Source organism: Diadema antillarum, unplaced genomic scaffold (assembly GCF_040938485.1).
Source record: "Diadema antillarum isolate AM-2024a unplaced genomic scaffold, OU_Dant_1.0 seq00000570_RagTag, whole genome shotgun sequence".
NCBI lineage: Eukaryota > Metazoa > Echinodermata > Echinoidea > Diadematoida > Diadematidae > Diadema > Diadema antillarum.
The window spans coordinates 1,120,558-1,132,500 of NW_027271508.1; positions in this window are offsets into that span (position 1 = coordinate 1,120,558).

Below are 11,943 nucleotides of genomic sequence, written 5' to 3' on the forward strand. Positions count from 1 at the left end.
CTTACCACGGCGAACATAAATATTCGGTACTCTTATCTACTGTATGACAATGCACATCTTGTAGGGAAGTGTACATGTCAAGTATTCAGTACTTGAGTATACTAGTAGGTCAGGGGCGGATCCAGGAGGGGGCTCACGCACCCCCATTTTATTCGTTTTATTTTTTTATTTTTTTATAATCAAAAATAAAGAGGGGCGCTTGCCCGGTGCGCCCCGCCCCCTAGATCCGCCAGTACTGTAGATGCATATGTGTACAAGAAATACCGAAGAGTAGTGCAAATAAACAGCCAGGAAAAGTTACATCGGAGAGAATTGTATAGTACATAAAAAATAAGCTGAAGAGCTATGTAGTCACATGTATAGGCCTATCATGAGAATTATACAAATAGGGCCTACAATAGCATCTCATCTTATTCATGTTTTTTTTTTTTAAAGACAAGAAGGAGCTCTTGAAAGAAGAAGAAGGACAAAGAAGGAGAAATAAAAGAGATGAAACATCTACTAGTAATTAAAGGTTTTCTAAATGCAATTACTTTAGCTTCAAGAATCAGAAGTATCACTGTAAACTTAACTTTCAATCCGAAGCTGCTTGTTTGCGCTTTACACTTGGGAAAAATAAAGAAATGATCTAGTCTTTTCATGTTACAAATAATTTTCTAAAGGACAATCCAAAGGTCACCTCCATATGTATGTGAATTGAGAGAATGCAGCAATATTGATAGAAACACATCAGTGAAAGTTTAAGGAAAATCAGACAATCCGTTCAAAAGTTATGAATTTCTGAAAATATAAAAAGCGCATCGCTGGCCCTGGATAGTATTGCTGCATTCACTCAATCCTCATAGGAAGGTGAACAGGCCTATGCGTCATTCTTACGCCATGTCTGGAGCTTACGGGAAAAAAAAAATAATGCTTTGAACAAATTGACTACATTCGTACCATATACGATTCCGGGATGCGATACCGTACGGTAAGTGGTTGGAAGTCAGCATTAAAGGACAAGTTCACCTTCATAAACATAAGGATTGAGAGAATGTAGCAATATTAGTAGAACACATCATTGAAAGTTTGAGGAAAATCAGACAATCCGTTCAAAAGTTATGAATTTTTGAAGTTTTTGTGCAGTACCCGCTGGATGAGAAGACTACTGCAGTGTATGAATAACTTAGATGTCACATGCGTACAACAATATAAGGAAAACTAGCAGCACCCGTGGAAATCCACGGGTCTGAGGGGTTTTATTTTTTTTTCTCATAATACGATTTTGCACATTTTTATTGAAGAAATAAAAAGAAAAGTCTTCTCATTCTTTCGTTAATTGTGCTGTCTTCTAAATGACCACCCTTCCCAGAAATTTTATAATACATTTTGGTAGTATATGCCAGGCGATCCGGTCCATTGGTAGGGATCATTCCCGCCACTACTTGCTTTTATTATAGAACTTGAGTTTCGAGGGGTTATTTGCACCCGTTGAAGTCCAACAGTTGTCTTGTTGCCCCTCACCCCTCCCCCCCCCCCCCCCTCACGCACACACACATCTCCACCTCCGCAGGGCAAAAAACAAAAACATTCAGGGAAAAATTACCAAAAACGCAAATGAGATTCCCCGAAAGTTCTGCCCACAGGTTGTTCCCGTTGAAACGGGAAGATATTAACACTATGACTTTGATTACCCCCTGCTCTTGCATCCACGCGGGCACCCGCGGGAATCCACGGCTGGTCTCAAGGCCTCGGTTTGTTTTGTGTGTTTTTTTTTTTTCATGTTTCTTTTCCCCACGTTATGAGAGAAAAATAAGATATTTTCGTCTTCATAATTTTGCTCCCTCCTTGTTGTTTTTAATCACCAAAACTTGGCTTGATATATCATATTAATATAGAACTACATCTGCTTCAGATTGTACATTATCATAATTAATATTAGGCCTACAATTATTGCTCCTATTATTGTTATTATTATATCATTATTATCATTATCCTTATCATTATTATTATTATTATTATTATTATCATCATTGTTATTACTAGTATTTGGGGAGGGGGAGATCATAGTCATCAGGTTTAGAACTCTAATAGGCACCCGTGGGAGTAGGTTCTCACGACCTCGTATTTTTTTTTTCTTTAATATTTTTCCCATGTTATGGAAGAAAGAAGAAGCTATCACTGCATTCGTCTTCATTTGCTCCCTCTTTTTTTGTCACCAAAACTTGGTTTGATAGACCATAGAACCACACATTCTATTTCCACTTGCAATTTTAAAAATAGGCGGTCGGCAAAGCGAGGTTTTCCTCTACGTCCGCTCATCTTATGAATATGTATGATTACAGCAGCTCTGCAGTAAACGAATGGACACAGCTGCGCGTGTAATCTGATATGTAAGGGTACGATCGGCAAATATATTTAGCCGCGTCCTAAACAGTCTGCGTACAATGACACCGGACTTGAGAGCAAACGGCGAGCAAACTAAATGACGTACCTGAGCTGCATATAGTATTCTGCAGTTGTGCAAAATACAATTACATAGCCAACGTTCGTTGTTTTCATTTGGGGACGCCAATAATGGCGAACTGTACGTAAATGCCCTTGTAGTCCATGTCACGCACACACAGATTCGTGAAACCATCGTCAATACATTCAGTACACGTAACAGGCGGAGGCAAAGGTACATCACAGAACTATATACACACAGTGCAGAGTGTGTATAGAGTTCTGCGAGGTACATTGTGTGTGTGCGTGCGCGTCCGCCGGAAGATGTCAGAGATTTCGCTGCACCATCATCTTTAGTATCCCCCAGTGTCTCTGCAAGCTAAAAGATGGAAGATCGAGAAAGCAGGAGGCCAGCGCAGGTTCCGTGAATATTGAAACGCTCGGCTCTTTCGTCACGCACAAAAATGCATTATGCATCTAGCTAATTAATTTTTCTTTTTCGACCTCGACGTCGACACGGAGGCGGAGAGGGGACGAAACCCACGCCATTCGATGTAGGATACTCTCCTGCGGCCGACGGCACCGGTCGCAACTGCCCGGAGCCGACGGCTCGGGAGGAGATAGAGAAACCAGCAACGCCGAAATAAAACAGGAAATACATAAGGCCGCGACAACAACAACAACTTCGAGTATTATAGTATAGGACTAGCAGCACCCGTGGAAATCCACGGGTCTGAGGGGTTTTATTTTTTTTTCTCATAATACGATTTTGCACATTTTTATTGAAGAAATAAAAAGAAAAGTCTTCTCATTCTTTCGTTAATTGTGCTGTCTTCTAAATGACCACCCTTCCCAGAAATTTTATAATACATTTTTGTAGTATATGCCAGGCGATCCGGTCCATTGGTAGGGATCATTCCCGCCACTACTTGCTTTTATTATAGAACTTGAGTTTCGAGGGGTTATTTGCACCCGTTGAAGTCCAACAGTTGTCTTGTTGCCCCTCACCCCTCCCCCCCCCCCCCCTCACGCACACACACATTTCCACCTCCGCAGGGCAAAAAACAAAAATATTCAGGGAAAAATTACCAAAAACGCAAATGAGATTCCCCGAAAGTTCTGCCCACAGGTTGTTCCCGTCGAAACGGGAAGATATTAACACTATGACTTTGATTACCCCCTGCTCTTGCATCCACGCGGGCACCCGCGGGAATCCACGGCTGGTCTCAAGGCCTCGGTTTGTTTTGTGGTTTTTTTGTCACGTTTCTTTTCCCCACGTTATGAGAGAAAAATAAGATATTTTCGTCTTCATAATTTTGCTCCCTCCTTTTTGTTTTTAATCACCAAAACTTGGCTTGATGTATCATATTAATATAGAACTACATCTGCTTCAGATTGTACATTATCATAATTAATATTAGGCCTACAATTATTGCTCCTGTTATTGTTATTATTATATCATTATTATCATTATCCTTATCATTATTATTATTATTATTATTATTATTATTATCATCATTGTTGTTATTTGGGGAGGGGGAGATCATAGTCATCAGGTTTAATAGGCACCCGTGTGAGTTGGTTCTCACGACCTCGTATTTTTTTCTTTAATATTTTTCCCATGTTATGGAAGAAAGAAGAATATATACATCACTGCATTCGTCTTCATTTGCTCCCTCTTTTTTTGTCACCAAAACTTGGTTTGATAGACCATAGAACCACACATTCTATTTCCACTTGCAATTTTAAAAATAGGCGGTCGGCAAAGCGAGGTTTTCCTCTACGTCCGCTCATCTTATGAATATGTATGATTACAGCAGCTCTGCAGTAAACGAATAGACACAGCTGCGCGTGTAATCTGATATGTAAGGGTACGATCGGCAAATATATTTAGCCGCGTCCTAAACAGTCTGCGTACAATGACACCGGACTTGAGAACAAACGGCGAGCAAACTAAATGACGTACCTGAACTGCATTTATAGTATTCTGCAGTTGTGCAAAATACAATTACATAACCAACGTTTGTTGTTTTCATTTGGGGACGCCAATAATGGCGAACTGTACGTAAATGCCCTTGTAGTACATATCACGCACACACAGATTCGTGTAACCATCGTCAATACATTCAGTACACATAACAGGCGGAGGCAAAGGTACATCACAGAACTATATACACACAGTGTAGAGTGTGTATAGAGTTCTGCGAGGTACATTGTGTGTGTGCGCGCGCGTCCGCCGGAAGATGTCAGAGATTTCGCTGCACCATCATCTTTAGTATCCCCCAGTGTCTCTGCAAGCTAAAAGATGGAAGATCGAGAAAGCAGGAGGCCAGCGCAGGTTCCGTGAATATTGAAATACTCGGCTCTTTCGTCACGCACAAAAATGCATTATGCATGTAGCTAATTAATTTTTCTTTTTCGTCCTCGACGTCGACACGGAGGCGGAGAGGGGACGAAACCCGCGCCATTCGATGTAGGATACTCTCCTGCGGCCGACGGCACCGGTCGCAGCTGCCCGGAGCCGACGGCTCGGGAGGAGATAGAGAAACCAGCAACGCCGAAATAAAACAGGAAATACATAAGGCCGCGACAACAACAACAACTTCGAGTATTATAGTATAGGACTAGCAGCACCCGTGGAAATCCACGGGTCTGAGGGGTTTTATTTTTTTCTCTCATATATACGATTTTGCACATTTTTATTGATGAAATAAAAAGAAAAGTTTTCTCATTCTTTCGTCACTTATGCTCTCTTCTACCCATGACCACCATCCCCCCACACACATTTTCGCCCTCGCAGAACAAACAAACAAACAAACATTCAGTGAAAAATCACAAAAAAACGCTTATAAGATTCTCCGAAAGTTCTGCCCACAGATTCTTCCCGTCTGAACGGGGAGATACTATTGACACTATGACTTTGATATTAATTATATTCCTTGCTCTTGCATCCATGCAGGCCCCCGAGGGTCAAGGCATCGCATTTCTTTTTAAATTCCTATTTCTTTTCCCACGCTATGAGAGAAAAATATAATATTTTCGTCTTAAATTGCTCCCTCATTTTGTTTTTAATCACCAAAACTTGGCTTGATATATCATAGAACCATCCGTTTATCTGCTTCAGACTAAACATCATCATTATTATTATCATCATTTTATTATTATTTTCATGCCCCTACTGTTACGTTATTATTGTGATCATATATAGTCATTAGGCTTTATAAGTATAAGAAACCCGTGGAAATCCACGGGTCTCAGGGCTTCGTATTCTTTCTTTAATATTTCTTCAACCACGTTATGAGAGAAGAAATACACAAAGAATGTTTTCGTCTTCTTTTGCTCCCTCATTTCTGTTTTCATAATCAAAACTTGGGTTGATGGATCTAGAACCGCCTGTTTATCTCATTGATACTGTTTATTGTTTTATTATCATTATAATCATTGATTATGATTATTATTATTATCATTATTATTATTTTGAGGGAGGGGAGATCATAGTCATTCGGTTTCATTATTATTTCATATAATTCAATGACATGGGGATGACTCAAGGGAATTAAGAAAAAAGTTAATCGGTCAAGGATAGTGAATATTTTTGTCCGTCATGTCAAGGTTACTCTCAAGGTTACTTATTTCAAATAGCTTCATTATCATTGATATTTCATGATTTAAACATTGCGTCTCTTCCGCCTACTCTTAGTTATGGATCATAGCACCCCTCCCCATTCATTTGCATTGGCCTATTCTCTTATTATCATTATTTCAGTGTATTATTGTTATTGTTATTATCATTCTTATTATTACTAACAATATAATTATTATTTAGGGGAGAGGAGAGAGCAGAGTCATAATATAGGGATGATCAACATAGGGAGGCGGAAATGTTAATTTGTTAAGAATTGTAAAAATCTGTTTCCCCCATTTTTCTGCTCTTGATAAAAAGCCTTTCTGAAGACAGTCGTGCGCAAACTGTCCAAAACTGCCTCACTGCAGTAACATACGTAATCTTGTGCTGAGCAGGACTATTGTTGCTATTGTGCTGAGAGAAATAGAATATTTTCGTCTTCATTTGCTCTCTTTTTTCTTTTTTCTTTTTTGTATCATCAAACCTTGGTTTGATAGATCATAGAACCACCCGTTTATCTGCTTCAGACACAGGTACATTGTATCATCATTATTGTTATTATCATTGTTATGAATACCACCATTATTATTATTATGATTATTTTGTTATTACCATTATTATTATTATTATTATTATATTATTATTATATTATTGTTATTATTATTATTATTACATTACGACTATAATCTCCATTAGTGGAGGGGGAGATTATATTATAGTCATTAGGTTTAATAAGTAGGCACCTGTTGGAATCCATGGATCTCAGGGCCTCGTATTTTTTCTTTCACTCTTTTCCCACGTTATGGGAGAAAGAAAATTATTTTTGTCTTCATTTGCTCCCTCTTTTTTATTTTTATCACCAAAACTTGGTTTGATGGACCATAGAACTACCCATTTTATCTCCACTTGGAAATTAAAAAAAAAAAGTGGTCGGCAAAGCGAGGGTTTCCTCTACGTCCGCTTGATCATCTTATGAATATTCATGTTTACAGCAGCTACGGCAGTAAACGAATGGACAGCGGCGCGTGTAATGTGGTATGGAAGGGTACGATCGGCAAGGACAAAATTTAAGTGGATATTTAGCCGTCCTAAACAGTCTGAGTACAATGATAACCGAATTGAGAGTAAACTAAATGACGTACCTGAGCTGCAGAGTATCCTGCAGTTGTGCAAAATACAATAAAATAACAGCATTCGTTGTTTTCATTAGGGCACGCCAATGCAAATGGCGAACGTTACTGTACGTAATTGCCCTTGTACGACCGCGCCGTGTATTATACTATATAGTATTATGAGAGTCCATATCACGCGCAGGCAGATAGTGTTTCATGTAACCATTGTCAATACATACACAGGCGCAGGCCACACACTGGCATACCGTATCCACCCGAGAGTACATTGTGTGCGTGCGTGCCACAGATATATATAGTTCTGTGGTGCGTGTCCGCCGAAAGATGTCAGAGATTTCGCTGCACCCATAATCTTTATATCCCACTGTCTCTGCAAGATAAAAGATGCACTATCGAGAAAGTAGGAGTCCAGCGCAGGATTGGTGAATATTAAAACGCTCGGCTCTTTCGTCACGCACAGAAATGCATTATGCATCTATCTAATTAATTTTTCTTTTTCGTCCTCGACGTCGGCACGGAGGCGGAGAGGGGACGAAACCCGCGCCATTCGATGCAGGATACTCTCCTGCGGCCGACGGCACCGGTCGCAGCTGCCCGGAGCCGACGGCTCGGGAGGAGATAGACAATCCAGCAACGCCGGAATAAAACAGGAAATACATAAGGCCGCGACAACAACAACAACTTCGCGTATTATATGTATAGACTAGCAGCACCCGTGGAAATCCACGGGTCTGAGGGGTTTTATTTTTTTCTCTCATAATACGATTTTGCACATTTTTATTGAAGAAATAAAAAGAAAAGTCTTCTCATTCTTTCGTTAATTGTGCTGTCTTCTAAATGACCACCCTTCCCAGAAATTTTATAATACATTTTTGAAGTATATGCCAGGCGATCCGGTCCATTGGTAGGGATCATTCCCGCCACTACTTGCTTTTATTATAGAACTTGAGTTCCGAGGGGTTATTTGCACCCGTTGAAGTCCGACAGTTGTCTTGTTGCCCCTCACCCCTCCCCCCCTCACGCACACACACATTTCCACCTCCGCAGGGCAAAAAACAAAAATATTCAGGGAAAAATTACCAAAAACGCAAATGAGATTCCCCGAAAGTTCTGCCCACAGGTTGTTCCCGTCGAAACGGGAAGATATTAACACTATGACTTTGATTACCCCCTGCTCTTGCATCCACGCGGGCACCCGCGGGAATCCACGGCTGGTCTCAAGGCCTTGGTTTGTTTTGTGTTTTTTTTTTCATGTTTCTTTTCCCCACGTTATGAGAGAAAAATAAGATATTTTCGTCTTCATAATTTTGCTCCCTCCTTTTTGTTTTTAATCACCAAAACTTGGCTTGATATATCATATTAATATAGAACTACATCTGCTTCAGATTGTACATTATCATAATTAATATTAGGCCTACAATTATTGATGCTCCTATTATTGTTATTATTATATCATTATTATCATTATCATTATCATTATTATTATTATTATTATTATCATCGTTGTTATTGAGCGTGTTTCTACTGAGCGACGAAAATTCGAGGTGATGCCAGCCGATGTGTGGTGATACCGGCCGATGCCGGCCGATACCGGCCGATGCGTGGTGACACCTCGAATTTTTCCTCAGTAGAAACAGATCTGGTAGTGGCCGATGCCGGCTGATGCGAGGTGCTCCGTCGTCCATCTATTGAGGTGGTCGATGCGTGGTGACGCGAAGGACGATTCTCAGTAGAAACACACCGGGTAGCGGAATTCGTGGTGTATCGGACGTCTAGAATTTCTCCCCGCGCTTTTCAATAGGTTCATCGCACACATGTGTACAAAATACGTGTGTACACACAGCGACCGTGTTCGCATCATGCTTTGTTGGTACCAACTCGCTTGTGTATGTGTTATAGGCCCTATACGTTACGTTACATGTGAATTGTGGCATTCATCGCCTATTGTTCGCGTGATTAACAGCCTAACTTTGCATTACTAAGCCCTCATCACTTACTTGATTTTACACCGCGTTATTTCATTCTATATTGTCTCGAAATCGCGAGAGTACCACATTAGTATGTCGCAGCCTTGAGAAAATCTCAACTGGACCCTCGATCTCCAAAGATTTCTCATCAGTCAGTGGCAGGATACCAGTATGTTAGTTCGGGGTATATTGGATGGGAAGACGAAGAGAAATGGCTAATCAAAAAATAGCCGACGCAGTTGTAGCAAAGCAGGCTGGGTTCGGATCGTATCAACAGGCAGTGCGCGCGTGACCCAAATCTGTGACTTAAAAATACCTGACTTCCGGAATCGCCGCATTTGCACGTCACATTTGCATCACCTCGTATTTTATCGCTCAGTAGAAACAGCTCGAGTAGTCGTAAAATACGAGGTGCTGCGTTGGACAAAATTCGTGACGATGCCAGGGATGTGAGGTGCTCTCAGTAGAAACACGCTCATTATTTGGGGAGGGGGAGATCATAGTCATCAGGTTTAATAGGCACCCGTGGGAGTAGGTTCTCACGACCTCGTATTTTTTTTTCTTTAATATTTTTCCCATGTTATGGAAGAAAGAAGAATATATACATCACTGCATTCGTCTTCATTTGCTCCCTCTTTTTTTTTTTGTCACCAAAACTTGGTTTGATAGACCATAGAACCACGCATTCTATTTCCACTTGCAATTTTAAAAATAGGCGGTCGGCAAAGCGAGGTTTTCCTCTACGTCCGCTCATCTTATGAATATGTATGATTACAGCAGCTCTGCAGTAAACGAATGGACACAGCTGCGCGTGTAATCTGATATGTAAGGGTACGATCGGCAAATACATTTAGCCGCGTCCTAAACAGTCTGCGTACAATGACACCGGACTTGAGAGCAAACGGCGAGCAAACTAAATGACGTACCTGAGCTGCATATAGTATTCTGCAGTTGTGCAAAATACAATTACATAACAACGTTCGTTGTTTTCATTTGGGGACGCCAATAATGGCGAACTGTACGTAAATGCCTTTGTAGTCCATATCACGCACACACAGATTCGTGTAACCATCGTCAATACATTCAGTACACGTAACAGGCGGAGGCAAAGGTACATCACCGAACTATACACACAGTGTAGAGTGTGTATAGAGTTCTGCGAGGTACATTGTGTGTGTGCGTGCGCGTCCGCCGGAAGATGTCAGAGATTTCGCTGCACCATCATCTTTAGTATCCCCCAGTGTCTCTGCAAGCTAAAAGATGTAAGATCGAGAAAGCAGGAGGCCAGCGCAGGATCGGTGAATATTGAAACGCTCGGCTCTTTCGTCACGCACAAAAATGCATTATGCATGTTGCTAATTAATTTTTCTTTTTCGTCCTCGACGTCGACACGGAGGCGGAGAGGGGACAAAACCCGCGCCATTCGATGTAGGATACTCTCCTGCGGCCGACGGCACCGGTCGCAACTGCCCGGAGCCGACGGCTCGGGAGGAGATAGAGAAACCAGCAACGCCGAAATAAAACAGGAAATACATAAGGCCGCGACAACAACAACAACTTCGAGTATTATAGTATAGGACTAGCAGCACCCGTGGAAATCCACGGGTCTGAGGGGTTTTATTTTTTTTTTCTCATAATACGATTTTGCACATTTTTATTGAAGAAAAAAAAAAAGAAAAGTCTTCTCATTCTTTCGTTAATTGTGCTGTCTTCTAAATGACCACCCTTCCCAGAAATTTTATAATACATTTTTGTAGTATATGCCAGGCGATCCGGTCCATTGGTAGGGATCATTCCCACCACTACTTGCTTTTATTATAGAACTTGAGTTTCGAGGGGTTATTTGCACCCGTTGAAGTCCAACAGTTGTCTTGTTGCCCCTCACCCCTCCCCCCCCCCCTCACGCGCACACACATTTCCACCTCCGCAGGGCAAAAAACAAAAACATTCAGGGAAAAATTACCAAAAACGCAAATGAGATTCCCCGAAAGTTCTGCCCACAGGTTGTTCCCGTCGAAACGGGAAGATATTAACACTATGACTTTGATTACCCCCTGCTCTTGCATCCACGCGGGCACCCGCGAGAATCCACGGCTGGTCTCAAGGCCTCGGTTTGTTTTGTGTTTTTTTTTTTCATGTTTCTTTTCCCCACGTTATGAGAGAAAAATAAGATATTTTCGTCTTCATAATTTTGCTCCCTCCTTGTTGTTTTTAATCACCAAAACTTGGCTTGATATATCATATTAATATAGAACTACATCTGCTTTAGATTGTACATTATGATAATTAATATTAGGCCTGCAATTATTGCTCCTATTATTGTTATTATTATATCATTATTATCATTATCCTTATTATTATTATTGTTATTATTATTATTATTATCATCATTGTTATTATTTGGGGAGGGGGAGATCATAGTCATCAGGTTTAATAGGCACCCGTGGGAGTAGGTTCTCACGACCTCGTATTTTTTTCTTTAATATTGTTCCCATGTAATGGAAGAAAGAAGAATATATACATCACTGCATTCGTCTTCATTTGCTCCCTCTTTTTTTTGTCACCAAAACTTGGTTTGATAGACCATAGAACCACACATTCTGTTTCCACTTGCAATTTTAAAAATAGGCGGTCGGCAAAGCGATGTTTTCCTCTACGTCCGCTCATCTTATGAATATGTATGATTACAGCAGCTCTGCAGTAAACGAATGGACACAGCTGCGCGTGTAATCTGATATGTAAGGGTACGATCGGCAAATGTATTTAGCCGCGTCCTAAACAGTCTGCGTACAATGAC